Raw genomic sequence first — 15,238 nt, 5'->3', positions numbered from 1 at the left:
ACTGGGAGGTTAAAGCATTTACTGAGGATTAAAAATGGGTTGCAAGTTCAAAATGTTTTATTTGGACCCAAACCTTATGCCAAAAAAGAAGCATATTAGGATGCCTTATTATCATGTACATAAGGTCACCTATAAGAAAATCATAAGACCAACATTTAGAAGAAGTGTCTGTTGAAAATGTGGCACATTGTATTGGGATACATTTTATCTGTGATAAAATAAAAACAAGGACTGTGTAATGCTAGCGGATCTCAAACTTTTATAAATACGTGACCAAATCTTTTTCCAAAATGGTACATTCCAGTTCATGTCAAGATCCTTTTCCTATAAAAGTTCAGTTTTGGACTTGGTTCTAGAGGAATCAGGAAAGAACAGAGATTTTGTGACCACTTGCTAGGTTTGACGTTAAGAGAAAGTTTACAGCGGTCTCAAGGTGAGTTTACATTCTTTTATTCAGTATTGACAACTATTTATGTGTGAAACACTCCAGTCCTTCTTGATGTCCTTTATGCGTCTTCCTCTCTTTTAGGTTCACCGGAGACTCTCCCCGCCAGCACCCTCGGCAAAGAAAACAAAGAAGCAGGTGAGTGTCTGCCCTTGTTGCTGGCTTTAGGGCTGTTTTTCAACTAGGGAAGGGGTGGGTAAATACAACTATTTTGGGAACTCTCTTTCCCTTTTTTTCTACAGGGAATGCCTTCTTTATTTTTCTTACTTCCCTTCTCTCTTTCCTCTTCTTTCTTGTCTCTTTCTTTGCTCTTGTTCTCTTCTTTTAGACACCACTCTTTTCTTTGTAGACTACTGCCCTTGCCCCCCCTTCTTTTTCATCTTTTCCTTCTCCCTTCTTCCCGTTATACCCCAACCTCCTCCCTGCCCCCCTCTTTTCATCTTCCTTTTTAGTCTTTTTTTGGTTTAGTGAAAGAAATGGGCACGCACCTGACGAAGCAACGCCCCTCCTGGGACGCAGCGGATATCCCTCGTCAGCTGGCGGTGAGCCAGTTCTTCTTTGGTGTGGGATTCTTGTTCCCCTCTGGACAGGACAGGATTGCTCGGCGTTGCTCCTCTTCTCTCTTTCTCCCGGGGTTACTCTTCGTATCGTCTCCCTTCAGTAGCGCGTCTTGGCTCTCCGTCTTCGGCTTCAATCTCTAAAAATGGCCAGCACAATCTTCCAGCTTCTTCTGCTTCCGGGCTGTATGTGACAGCGGGACTCCGCCCAGATGCCTGACTTCCAGGCCAGGCAAATAGCAATGGGCTGGCTGTTGTTTCTTCATCACCTACCAGCTTTAGGACCAGATTTAAGAAAACTAGTTAAGAAAGAAGAGCGGGGGATAGCGGAAGAAGTATGTTTTATAGAAAAGTATGCATCTAGGTCTGCATTCATAAGCATAAGCAGCAGAATGCAAGTATAAAAATGCAGGGGACAGTGAAAAAGCTGCTGAATTTGTGTTAAGGGAATAGGAGTATTGTCTTCAAATTATTGACTAAATGCAAATTTGACCTTTATCCTTCCATGAACACCAAAATATTGTTCTGGTATTTACCTTAATAAGTGTGCTATACCATATTGGTATAGTAAGAAGCAGTGCAGGAGCTAGTATAGTCAGAGTGGATGTAGATTTGATCAAGGAAGTGGTGTTATGAAAAATGGGTGAATTAAGAAGAGGAGATTTAGAGGAGAAAGAAGAAACCTCTTTGGGAGAGATGTTTCTACTGTTACCCATGAAGGACAAAAGGGAGAAAGCAAGCCTAAGATTCAAAAAGACGCTTGACGTACCCAAATGCTACATGATAAAAATACAAATCTGGAAAATTCATCCCTCCTTCCAACTTAGACTTTTGTAAGAAGGACAGAGATAACCTTGATTTCTGATTATTTCAAACAATGTTAATAAACATGGAATTCATTTTATTAAAGGATTTTTTAGGAATATGAACTGGAAGAATGGATATAAGATAAAGAACAAGAGGGGATATCATCAACCTAATGGAATCTAAGCGACACCACCAAGAGTTAAATAAATGATTCCAAGAAAGAGTAGTAGATTCAATTTTTAGCAACAAATTCCTTAGAATGAATGCTGATGGAGTCTGATATCAAAACAGTGAACCAAACACTTAAGTATTTACATTTGGAAGTAGTCCATTGAAATCCAGTGATCATAAATGGTTGCTTCATGGTATATTTATTAAGAGGTAACATTTACATTTTATCTTTATTAATCTTGTAACCTGAAATATTAGAGAAAAGGGTGATTTCATGAAGCAAAGCAGGTAAAGAAGTTTCTGGAGAGGAAATAAAAAGAAGTGAATCATCGGCGTAAGCTGGTAATTTCAAATGTTGATCACCATAACAAAAACCAGATATAGAAGAATTTGTTTGAATGCAACATAGGAGAGGTTCAAGAGCTGGAGAGAGAAGACATCCTTGCCTAATGTCTCTCTGAAGAAGAAAATAAGAAGAAACTTTGCCTTTAACAAGAAAAGATGCACGTGGAGATTTATATAGAGGAGAGACAAAAGCTGTACATTTAGGGCCTAATCAATGCCTGGATAAAGATGTTAACATAAAGTCCCAATTTACTCCAGCAAATGCTTGCTCCACATCTATCATAATACCTGCGAGAGAAGATGAGAAATGGAGATTTGCTAAGTATATTTAAAAAATAATCTAGTGTTATCTGATGCCGTCCGACCCTTAATGAAACCTGATTGCTCTTTTCTGATGAAATGTTGAAGAAAAGATTCTAAATGGAAAGCTAAAGGTTTAGCATACATTTTATAATCTACATTTACCAATGAAATGGGCCTATAATTTTTACCATGAGCAGGTTCCTTAGCATCCTTATGGATAAGACAAATTGTAGGTTCCTGAAAGGTGACACAAGTTGATTAAAAGTAGTAAAGTGTTAAAATTAAAGAAGTAAATGAGGAAGAAGGATATTAGAAAAGTGAACATAGAATTCTTCTGCAAAGCAATCTGGTCCAGGTATTTTACACAAAATTAGTGTTTTAGGCAATCAAGAGATTTCAGTAAAGGTCCAAACTACCTACCAGTAAATAAAAATCGAAATCTGAGTGAAGAGGAAAAGGGACAGAATGCAAATACCTTTCAATATCAAAATGTTAAACTGGGATCTCAGGAGTATATAAAGTATGATGCAATTGTACAAATTCCTTTAAGATATCCTGATTATTTGTAATCTATGGGGCCGATTCACAGAACTAACTTAAGACAAAATCCTAAACTTACTACTTTTGGTATTCACAGAAGTTAGGATTTTGTCTTAAGTTTGTCTTAAGACAAATTTAAGACATACTTAAGACAGTCTTAAGACAAACTTAAGACAGTCTTAAGACAAACTTAAGACATACTTAAGACAGTCTTAAGACAGACTTAAGCTAGTCTTAAGACAGACTTAAGACAGTCTGAAGACAGATTTAAGACAGACTTAAGACAGACCTAAGACAGACTTAAGACAAACTTAAGACAAAATCCTAACTTAAGTCTGTCTTAAGTCTGTCTTAAGTTTGACTTAAGTCTGTCTTAAGACTGTCTTAAGTCTGTCTCAAGACTGTCTTAAGTCTGTCTTAAGACTGTCTTAAGACAAACTTAAGACAAAATCCTAACTTCTGTGAATACCAAAAGTAGTAAGTTTAGGGTTTTGTCTTAAGTTAGTTCTGTGAATCGGGCCCGAAGTGCCCTGCGAAGTTATTAAGAAGTCTATTTTACTTCTTTGTTTCCTTATTTTCAAGTAGTTAGCTAGTAGCTTACCAGTTTTATTTTTTCCACCATAATACCTCACACTATTTCTAAGTAAAATAGAATTAGCTTCCTTAGTGGATATTGTGCTAAAATTTAGTTTACCTTTGATTCCATTTTGGAGGTCAAATCATGGTTTAGAGGAGAACTATTGTTGCTCTAGGGATTTAATAGAGGAAATCTGTGATGTGTGCTCTTTAATAAGTCCTTTCCTTCTTTTAGAGACATAATCAATTATAAAGCCTTGTGCTGCTGCTTTAAATGTGTCCCATAATAGAACAGGAGTAATGAGAGAAGAATCGTTAAGTGTGAAGAATTCAGATCCGAAATATAGGAAGAGGTAATTAATTGAGCATCCTGTAGTAGAGAATTGTTAAATCTCCACCAAGTCCAAACCTGTAATAACCATGGCGTGATCGGAACATATTATGGGACTTATGTGAGAATTTACAATACATTTTGAGAGGGACTTAGAAACAAAATCTGGTCAAGTCTAGAAAGCCTACCATGTGATGCTGAATAAAATGTGTAATCTCGAGAAGTCGGATTTGACAATCTCCAAGAATCAATTAACGCACCATGAGAAATGGCCGAAAGAAATTATTTATGCATTTGATGAGATATGAATTGAACTGAGGATGGCCTAACAAAACATGGATCAATAAATTGAATACAGTCGCCTCCTAAAATAAAATAGAAATTTAAACATTGTGTACATTTTTGTGACCAGAATGTATGATTGGGTTGAGTGGGAGCATAAATTTTCAAAATCAGTAGAGGGATATTATATGTTAAAAAAATAATAACAATCTATCTACCCAGATCATCTTTTTCTTGCGATAACACAACAAAGTATTGGAAGAAGGGGATACAAATACCGAACCGTCCCAACCGCATTTTAATTTTAGGGCTTCAATTTCAGTGAGATGAGTATCCTGGAGTAAGACTAGATCAGGACTGGATTTACCCAAATGGGATAGAATTCTCTCTCATTTAACAGGATTAATAAAACCTTTCATATTCCACGTGATTACTCTGAATATAACAATAAATGCACAATCTAAATCTTATGAAGACAATGCAATATAAAATAAAGTTACAAAATAAGCCAAAACCAATATATGATAAAAGGAAAGAATACGTGAAAAAATAGAGTGAAGAGGAAAGGAAGAAGGAAATAGAGGAGGAGATAGAGATGAAGATGAGGGCGAACAATACACAACAAGAAAAGACAGTACATGTCAAAAATAGATGACTGACAATACATACCTGAATAAATAACAAAAGTAAAAGACTGGGGTGGAGATCACACAGTTCAGGATGGCACAGCTGAAACAGGGAGACTGCGCACCACAGGGTAACAAAATACAATCAGGAGGACACTATATAGGGTAATCAACATGGCAGATCTATATGAGGAAAAAGAAAAAACTACCAAGAAATATTGAGAAACATCATATGGAACAGTTCATATAAATTGACAATTCAAGAATAGGGTCAAAAAAACAGTTAGTGCACAGATGGTTCAGCTGTGTCCATGTTAATAGTCATATGCGTATTAATACATGTTTTAAGTTCAGCTGGATCTTTGTAGGAAGAGGTGTTATTCTGAAAGGTGACCTTTTAGAGAATATCGGGCACCAAGGATGCGTAATGCCGGGCGAAGATTGAGAAACTCTTTTCTTCTATTGGCTGAGGCGTTGGACACATCTTGCTATATGAAAATCTCTTTATACTAACCAGATAAGTTTTTGCTTAGATTTGGCAGCATTGAGGACCTTTAATAAATCAGTGAATTCCTGAAAAAGAAGAAATATTCTTCTTAGCCTAGTAGAAGAAGCAGATGTGGAACAATGTAGACCAAGTCTGCGAGCTCGCTGGATATTGAGCACTGTAGTAGAGAGTATATCTAACAATTTGGGCAGAAAAGAAGTAAAGAAAGAGACAGGGTCAGAGCCTTCAATTTCTTCAGGAAGGCTGTGAGAGTGCAGATTATTATGCTGATTCCTATTCTCCAAGTCCTCTGCCTGCTATTTTAGTTGAAGAATCTCCTTTTCTAAATGAGCAATTTTATTTGTTTCATCATGGAGGTCAACTATCTGCTGCTCCATCAAAGAAGCTCTATTTTCATTGAGATTCTGACTATGTTTGATGGTTGCTTTAAGAAAAGGTTGCAGTGCTCGAAACTCTTCCAGCAATATATCCTTGGAAACTGGAGATGGAGAATTTTCTGGTGAGGCAGGGTCTTGTTTCAAACACTTGGTAGTGGAAGATGGTAATTGAACTTTGAGGACCTAGGTAAGGAAGAAGCACGAGAAGTAGCAGAAGTTATCATGCTAGCTGAAGTAAGCACCCTGTCTACCAAAGATCTATTAGAGATGGAGCACACAATTGAAGAAGAGGTAAGCAGTGACTTTGACTTGGTGCCAAAATATTGCTTCTTTAGTCTGTCCCTAGCCCTGCCCTGGACAAAGCAGAAGTTCCAATACAACTAAAGAGCAAGCAGCAGGTAAAACAAAGTCATTGTTGTTATTGCTCCAACTGCAGCGCAATATAATAATAGACACATTTTAGTCAAAGAGTGAGTGCAGCTAAGGTAAACAGAACCAAAATAGCAGCCATGAGTGAAGGGGTAGCTATAGTGGTGGCAGAAAAGTCACAAAGTCATTCACCTGTCTGAAAGATGCGCTCCCGGCATCCTCATATTATCCGGAGCAGATCAGAATCTGAAACCTCCATGAAACAGGTCTCAAGACGAAATTAAAACACCGGTAGGTCCCCTGTGTAACAGAGCTCCTGGTTCAGGTGGCCACCTTAAGTGGCGTTGAAGCCAACCCCCCCATGCCATCTCCTTTAGATTTCCGCTTAAGCACAAGCTTCTAATCCTTCATTTGCTGTTATTATCAATCATCTCGGGATTAGAGAAATATTCTGGGACACCATGCGCTGACATGGTCTGTTTAATATATGAGAATCAATTAATTTGTAATGCATTATTCAGCTCTAGGCAGTAAATACTAATCTTGAAAAAGCCACATCTGGTGAGAGCCAAATATGAATACATACTAATAGAGTGGCTAATGTGTAGTGCCTGAAATATAGTTTACTCCTAAATCAGTGTGACAAATGTTGGTGGCAGTGTTTGTGGCTACTGAAAGGAGTCCACGTAAAAATAAATGTTCTGCTCTTTGAAGGGCTCCAGTGTTCATGTGACACCATATGCCTGCTCCATAGAGAGGTACAGGTATGCATTTGCTACTGTACAGCTGTAGCATCTCCTTAACGGGTCTGTGACGGAGCTTAATGGCAAAACGAAAAATCGCCATGGTCACCCTTGCAAATTGCTTTCTATATTTATTAACTAATAACCTTTTGATCCTCTCAACACCTGGGCTGAATTCTGTACTCATTGGAGAAGAAGCGAAGGCCATGCCAGGTAAAACTAGTATACAGTCTCAGGAATACCACATAGACCAAGAAGGCAAGTGGAGGTGCAAATACTTTTTTGTGACTCTTCTTCACTTCTGATTTAGAAGGCAACAGACAGAAAAAACAGAGCAGGTACACCAAATGCAGCAGCAAAGTAAAGCTACCTCACAAATGCAAACAGGTACAGGACAAGCGGTGACAGTGGAAGATGCCGTCCCACATGATAAACCTGCTGGGCAAGCTTCCACAAGACACAACATGGGCAACTGTAGCACAAAACATCCACATAAAGATAAGGAACAGCAGGGACAGCAACTGTGAAAAATCATCTTCACAAAAAAAGTTGAGTTTCTCAGCAACCTGAGCAAGCCTCTTTAAAAACAAATTTTAAAAAAACTGGATCAAGCCTCTTTATAAAAAACGGAAATAACAGACACTGCACAGAAATGGTCAGCATAAGCATTGCTCACCTAGTGGTTACATGCACAGCATTAAAAAAGTTGTATATGCCTCCCTCATAAAAAGGTACCTTCCCTCATAAAAAGCGCACAGAATGAGGATGAACTGTGCAAACCTCCTTTGTAGAAAACTTGAAAAGCCTGGGGAGCATCAGTGGAGACCTACCACTGAAGCAGCTACAGTAGTGGTGCCCAAACGTTTTAGAACTACGACCCATGTTTTAAAACGACGAACTTTCACAACCCACCCACTGTAGTGAGGATATGGACACACCTGCGGACATTGCTAAGTTAGCATAAGTTAGTATATGCTTGGCCGCCATTTTGCCGCCTTTGCTCACGTTACTACATGCCACATTTCTCGTAAACATTTTGCTTGCTCGCATTCACATGAGAACTGTCTGCATTTGACATATTTAGTTGAACACTCTGCTCCTTGTCTGTACAGTGTGTTCAAGATAAAAAAAACAATAAGCTCTGTTGATTTGCTTTGGTCAGTCTCACGTCCCTAGCCATAGCATAGAACATAGAACACATCTGCAAATCTGAAAATCTGGTGCTTTTAATATTGCCTTGCATGCAGGTTAAGACACTTGGAGAAACGCTTTCCAGGATAGAAGAGCTGTGCTCATCCGGTGATGTAAATTCCTGCATCTGAACTCAGAGGTATGCGGTCCCCCTGACAAAGCCTGGAGGTCTTCTATAATTATAATAAACTAGCTTCTAGCACGGGGAGGGTGGCAAGGCACTATAGTCCTGTTTCCACCATCATTATAATATGATTTCCCCTTTTGTTCTATATGGAATTGTAACAATGCTGATTTGTTTGAGCTTATGCAAATTGCTGCTAGTATTGGCTAGTGTACTGCATTATAGAGCACGTTAGTTAAAATAAACATTTTAAACTATTCCTTGACTCTATTTACTCACGTTGTGGACAAGTATGAGAGTTTGAACTAAAAAATGTTCTTGTTCCCACGTATCCTGAGAGGGACGGAGTAGCATGTTCCAGGATGTCTAATCATTGGTTTATTTGCTGTAGCATGGAGAACGAATGAGACACTATAGCTAGTCGGATTGGGGTTCTGGGCTCCGAGGTGGGTATTTTGGTACACCACTACACACTGAGGTCCTAGGTTCCTGTGCATAGTTCTGTGTATGTGCAGAATCCCTGCAACACCACCTTTAATGGACATGAGGAGGGGTGATTTTTTAATGTAACTAAAGCAGCGTGTGGTAGCCCATTGCTATATATGGACAGCACATTTTCCATTGAAATGGCCACTAACTTTGCCAAGACGTGCAGCTTTACTGATCAAAGTATATAGCGTACTGTATTCAAATGATAATGCGTGGTAATGTGATTTCTGGGAATATTTATCATTTGTGCGTCATCAATTAAAGTGGCTATATTTGTTTTGAGCGTATTAAAATCTCTGTTTCCATCAAACTTCTGAATTATAAAAATTATACATCATTTTTGCTTTTCTAAGTGCTGAATTGATACAGTTAATTTACAGGTATTTAAATTTGTTTCTGTCTTGCAAAAAAAGACATCCTAAGATTGTCACATAATTCAATTTTAAAACTCCTTTCACATTGCAGTCAGAGAAAGAAACGTAAACACCAATCCCATGTTAAAAGAATAAGCAGCAACTTGTCAGAAGACGTAGGCTGAAATTTGACCTCTGTCGTTAAAGAACTGGAAATGTGACAAGATAAACAGGGCCCAATTCAGAGGGATTTACGTTTAATAAAGTTATGATGTCTAAACAATTGTGGTGGAGTCTTTGCACTCACCACGGAATCTCTGCACTCTGGGTGGAATCTCCACACAGCGCATTCTCTGCAGTGAGCCACGTGGAAATTCTGCCACAAGTGCGGAAACTCCACCAGGAGTGCTGAGACTCCACACTCGTATCTTTACTACATGTAATTCCCTTCGAATCAGGCCCATAATTTAAAGGCATCTTATTTAATGCCCAGACTTTCCGGAACGTCCCAAAATTGGCTCTCAACTCACTAGTGGGTCACGGGCCAAAGTCTGGGAAACGCTGAGCTACGGCATAGGAAGCAAGCAGCTATACAAGTCTTTTCAACTAAAACAGACACAGTCTGGCAGCAGGAGCCTCATACAAAAAAGTTACAGTGTGGGCAGCAGAAACCACGCAGGATGCAAACCATGTGGGCAAATAGCTACTAGCGTAACAAAACTTGAGGAGGTCCCCCTGCACAGTTCACGGAAGAGGCCAGGGCCGGACTGGGAACCAAAACCGACCCTGGCAAATAGCTTGGCTGGACCCGGGGAGTGGAGGTGGGTGTGTATGTTAGTGGAAACCTTGTCGCTTTTGCTGGAACCCGGTAACAAAACTGGCCCCCTAGGGGTCTAAAACCGGCCCCCACCCTGGCAGCTCACCGGGGTAACACCTGATGGTCGCTATGGCCAGTCCGTCCCTGGAAGGGGCCCCTCACGCTCTAGACTCAGGATCCTCAAAGCCAGGGGCCCCACAACTGGTGCACAGTGCGGGAGGGGGGCTCCTGGAGCTTGCCCCTCCACTGTCCCCTCACCCAAAGCTCCCCCCCCCCCGCACTGCATAGGCTATTCTTCCGCCACTGCAAATAGCATACATTCTGGTTTGTGCTCTTTGTAATGAGGGTAAAACACACTAATAGTTTGTTATCCCTAAATCCAAGGTTCGAAACTTGGAACCTGTGATAATTGGACACTCTTTGAACACTACACCCACTGATGCAAGTATTTAAAGGGTGTACAATTATCAAGAGGGATTGGAGGCCTGTTAGAAGCAGGCATTGCAGTGTGAACAGCCGAGATCAAGTCCATCACTCACAATACAGCACAGGAAGCAAAAACAGTGCAAGCCTCTCCCATGGCAGAAAAGAAGCATGATCTGCAGCAACACAAGCCTCCCTCACCAAACAACATTCACCTTCACCAACAGCATAGGGATAGATCTGTCCAGCTTGCAAGTGGTATCATGTCATGTATAACTTCATACAGTCCTTCACTTTATCCAGCAGCACATTCCTAGCTGTGATGTGCTGAAATATATGCTTGAAATCGTAAAAGGAAAAATGCAAGTTCCAGAAACATGCGAATAGATGGTAGCAAAAACGTTAAAACTACCCGAAGCTGTCATACCAGCTACCTATGTGCATTTAAGGACTCTGTGAGCCATGCACCTGGCGGCAGTGTCAAACAGAGGGGCATCAGATATGTTTTGATTATGATCTTTAAAATGCACAAACTCGGGGCAGCAGGGCATGTCTGACAGCTTCAACATTCAAGCCGACAGGCCATCTGTAGTACTAAACACGGGCGTTTGGAATATCTCTTCTTTTTATTTTATTGATATTTTCAACTGGATTTGACGGTGCCAGGGGACAAACATGGAATGTTTTTCCAGCCAATCCAAGGTTATTTAACTGTAGGAAATTTAAAAAAAACTAAAGATAAAAGAAGTCAGCCAGGTCACTGCATTAGAGCACCTGGACAACAGGCAGCAGGACCTCGGTTTTCCATCACACCATGCCAGCCCCTCCCTGGTTCCAGGTAAGATGAGTGCAGTACTTAATTTGTAAAAAAGATAAGTGCCTGGTCTCCCGACAGGAGGCTTCTGCAGCTTGCTTCACACATTGCCCCTTCCATGCGGCCAATGCCAGCAGCAACAGAAAAAAGTGTGACTATTTCAGGCCCCCAAAAGCTGCAAGAATGGCTTGGATGTCAGGAAAGAGTCATTTTATTGTATATTGAATGAATAATTAACTATTGTTGTGGGCATCTCTAAATTAGCCAGAAAACATCACATTGATGCCGGTGCTGAGCACTGGAAACCACCGGCTCAAAAAAAGGCTCTGGGTGAGTGACTTTATAAGAAACTGAACTTCAGCTTGCCTTTCCTGCTGCTGGAGTGCTCTACAAAGTGATTTCTCTTGACAAACAGTAACAGGGGTCACTTCATCCTGGCCTCCAGGCTATCAGACTTTGTTTTATGGGTGAGCCACAGGGGAGCACGGCCGCTGGGTATTACAGATGCCATAATCCCTTACTGGACCAACAGCTCTTGGAGATAAGTGCGTCGCAGTCCCACGGTGGCGCAGAACTTCACCTTGCCTTTCCTTCTGCTGGGGTGCTCTGCACAGTCATTTTTCTTGACTTCCAGTAAGGGGGGTCGCTTCATCCTGACCTCCAGGCCATTGGACATGGTTTGAGGGGTGAGCCGATGGGAACCACGGCCACTGGGGACTGCACATCCCATATTCTCTCACTAGGCCTGCAGCTGTTGGAGATAAGCGTAATTTAAAGCACGTCGCAGTCCCGTGGTGCGGGACATGAGCAGAAGGTGCCCAGGCATAGCGCCGGCCAAGGGCAGGCCTGTCCTGCGCCCGTCACTGCCAGGAAAAGGCAGGGCAGGGCTGCTCCCCTTGGCTTTATGGCTGGACATTGCCAGGGACATTTGAGCAAATGGTACTATTATAACACTGGCTTCTTACTATGATTATGAATTTTATCTGACACTTTGCTCCTTGATTGATCAGTGCCCTTCCACACTTCCTGGAGCCCTCCAGGTAAGTATGTATGTATTTGGTATTTGTTAAGCGCATATATCACCCTTAGGTCTCATAGCTCTAGCTGCTATTCAGAGAACCAGAAAAGGTGGGGCAAAGAGCTAAAAATATTTGTGATCAGTTTCCAAACAAAGATGTAGAGGCAATGTGTTCCATATTTCAGGAGCAATTCTTGAAAAGGATCTGCAACCGTTCCTTACCTGTGCGGACCTTGGGTGCAGTTCGAAATTATTTACTGGTGTTTTATGAGTTTCTTTGCTAGATATTGTGGTCCTTTATTGTTTAGTGTTTTGTGTACCAAACAGCAGAGTTTGAAATTCATCCTCTTTCTGAATGGGAGCCAGTGGAGGGTTTTTAGACTGGGCGCCGATGGAGAGCGCGGTGGGGGGGGGGAGGTTTAAGATCAGCCTTGCCGTCGTATTCTGTAGAACCTGAAGCTTTGTCAGATGCTTTTTGTATTTATGGATGCAAGTAGCGCATTTCCATAGTCCAAGTGACTAATGATTAGTCCCTGTATGAGGGGCATGCAAGAGGGAAGGGGAATCCATTTGAAGATTTTCCTCAGATTACGCATTAGACCGTAGCTGGTATGAACCACGGAGTTATCGTGGTCCGCCATGGAGAGTTTATTATCTATTATCACTCCTAGATTTCGGGCTGCTGTCTTGTGCGGGGGGCAGGGTCCCAAAGAGAACGTCCACCAGTCAGAGGTCCATAGTTTCTGTACATCACCAAAGAACATGATTTCTGTTTTACTCGCGTTGAATAGTAGGTGGTTATTTGTCATCCAGTCGTTTACGGTTGTCATGCATTGTTTGAATCTGTGTTGGGTGCCGGTGGGATCAGGTCTGAGGGTGATTAGTAATTGCGTGTCATCGGTGTATGACACTGTTTCAAAACCATGGGCTCTGATTATCTTAGCCAAGGGCGACACATATAACTTAAAGAGTGTGGGGCTTAGAATTGATCCCTGGGGGGACTCCCTTGTCAATCGTCTTGCTTTTGGAGGAGCAATCTCCTTTTTGGACCTTGGAGGACCGGTCCATCAGGTAGCTCTTAAGCCATTTCAGTGTGGGGCCCTCAACACCAAACTCCTGTAGACGCTCCAAAAGGAAGCATTGTGAGATGGTGTCGAAGGTAGCCGACAGGTCAAGTAGGATCAGGATGGCAGATTGTCTCGCATCAAGTGAGAGCCTGATGTTGTCAACTATCTCTATCAAGGCAGTTTTGGTGCTGTGAAAAGCCCGGAAACCTGATTGAGATGGGTCTAACAAGTTGTTGCTTTCTAAATGTTTAGATAGTTGGTTGTTGACCAGTGATTCCATTAATTTACCAAACAGGGGTAGGAGAGAAATTGGTCTAAAGTTAGAAAGTTGTTTAGGCTGTTGTTTTTTTTAGAATCGGTCTGACTATGGCTTCTTTCCAATGCCAAGGTACGGTGGATTATGGTAGGGAAAGATTGAGAATTTTTGTCAGATTGGGGAGAAGGGCAGGTCCAATTTTAGATAAAATCTGGGAAGAGGCGGGGTCGGTCGGTGAGCCGGATTTAATCCTGCTTAGTGTGGTGGATGCTTCTTCCTCTTTAATTGTATTAAATTCTCTACGAGGATCCGTGTGCAAGGATTTGCATCAAGTCTCCGTTCTGGTGGTTTGTCGGTTGGCTAGTAAAAGTGTTTGTGGATGTCATTTATCTTATTTACAAAAAAAGATGAGAGGGGGCCGACCCACTCCTGTGAAGCATTGTGCGTGGGTTGGCAGGAGGGGGATTGGTAAATTCCTTCACAAGCTTGTACAGCTCTCTATGGGAGTTGGAGGCCTGCTTTATTCCATTTCCTGGGTAGACTTTTTTGGCTGTGGCTATATTATCCATATAACTCCGGTGTGTTGTTTTGTAGTGCTGCTTATCTGTTGTATTTTTTGTATGCCTCAATTTGCGTTCTGCCTCCCCGACGGCGAGTTTATTGATTTTTAAGTCGGGGGTGAACCAGGGGGACAGTTTCTTTGGACATTTGGGTTTTTTCTTAGGAGCAATTATGTCAAGGGTCATGCTAATGGCTAGCTCGAGATATTTGGCTGCCTTGTTAGCGTCAGCCAGCTCAGAGGAAGAGAGGGGAACAAAGGTTGTTGAAAATGATTCTAGGTTTATCTTGTTCCATGACCTACTTAGTTTAGGTTCTTTTGTGGGGTGTGGTTGGGTTGATATTTCACGTAGATGGAACGTTATTACATGATGGTCAGACCATAGGACAGGGAGAAGTTGGTTGATATTTACATAGGGGGAGTTTGTAAATTGTAAAATGTGACCAGCGATGTGGGTGGGACCTGCCACCAGTTGGTTTAATCCTAACGTGTTAAGCCTGGTGATAAGATCAAGTGTATGAGAATCTAATAGGTGTTCTGCGTGATAATTAAAATCCCCTAATAGGAGGAAATTATCAGCAGCCAGGACGTACGGCGCAATTGTCTTTATTAGATTACTAGAGAAATGGGCTTTGTTTCCAGGGGGCCTCTAAAGAAGTACACCTATCCAGGACTCCCTGCTAGTGCTCTCTATTGTGAAGATACAGATTTCGCCCCAATCTGCCTGGACGGACTCTACGGTGTGTGATTTGGTGTTTGCTCTAAAAGCAATCACTATCCCCCCACCTTTCTTATCTTTTCTATCCAGCCTGGTCAGCTGGTAGTCGTGGGGGAGAGCTACTGAAAGGTCTGGTTGTGAAAATTCGTGGAGCCATGTCTCTGTAATGAAAAAAAAATCAGGTTTCTCAGAGTCCAAGTGCGTGTTTTGGGAGGGAGTGAGCATTACAGTATAGGCCTGTCGAGTATTTAGGTTCTGGTATTACGAGATTTAATTGTGAGTGTTTGGTGCTACAATTTACTATTTTGGCTTGCCCGCTGATTGAGGAGTTCTCGTGGGCTGTAAGACCCATGGTACTTTCTGGGGGGGTGTTGCCTGCCTCCTTGGAGTGTACTTTGTTAAAAGAGTGGAGCTCCTGACTAGTATATT

This window comes from Triturus cristatus, chromosome 6 (genome assembly GCF_964204655.1).
Source record: "Triturus cristatus chromosome 6, aTriCri1.1, whole genome shotgun sequence".
NCBI classification, from domain to species: domain Eukaryota; kingdom Metazoa; phylum Chordata; class Amphibia; order Caudata; family Salamandridae; genus Triturus; species Triturus cristatus.
This window is presented reverse-complemented; position numbering follows the sequence as displayed.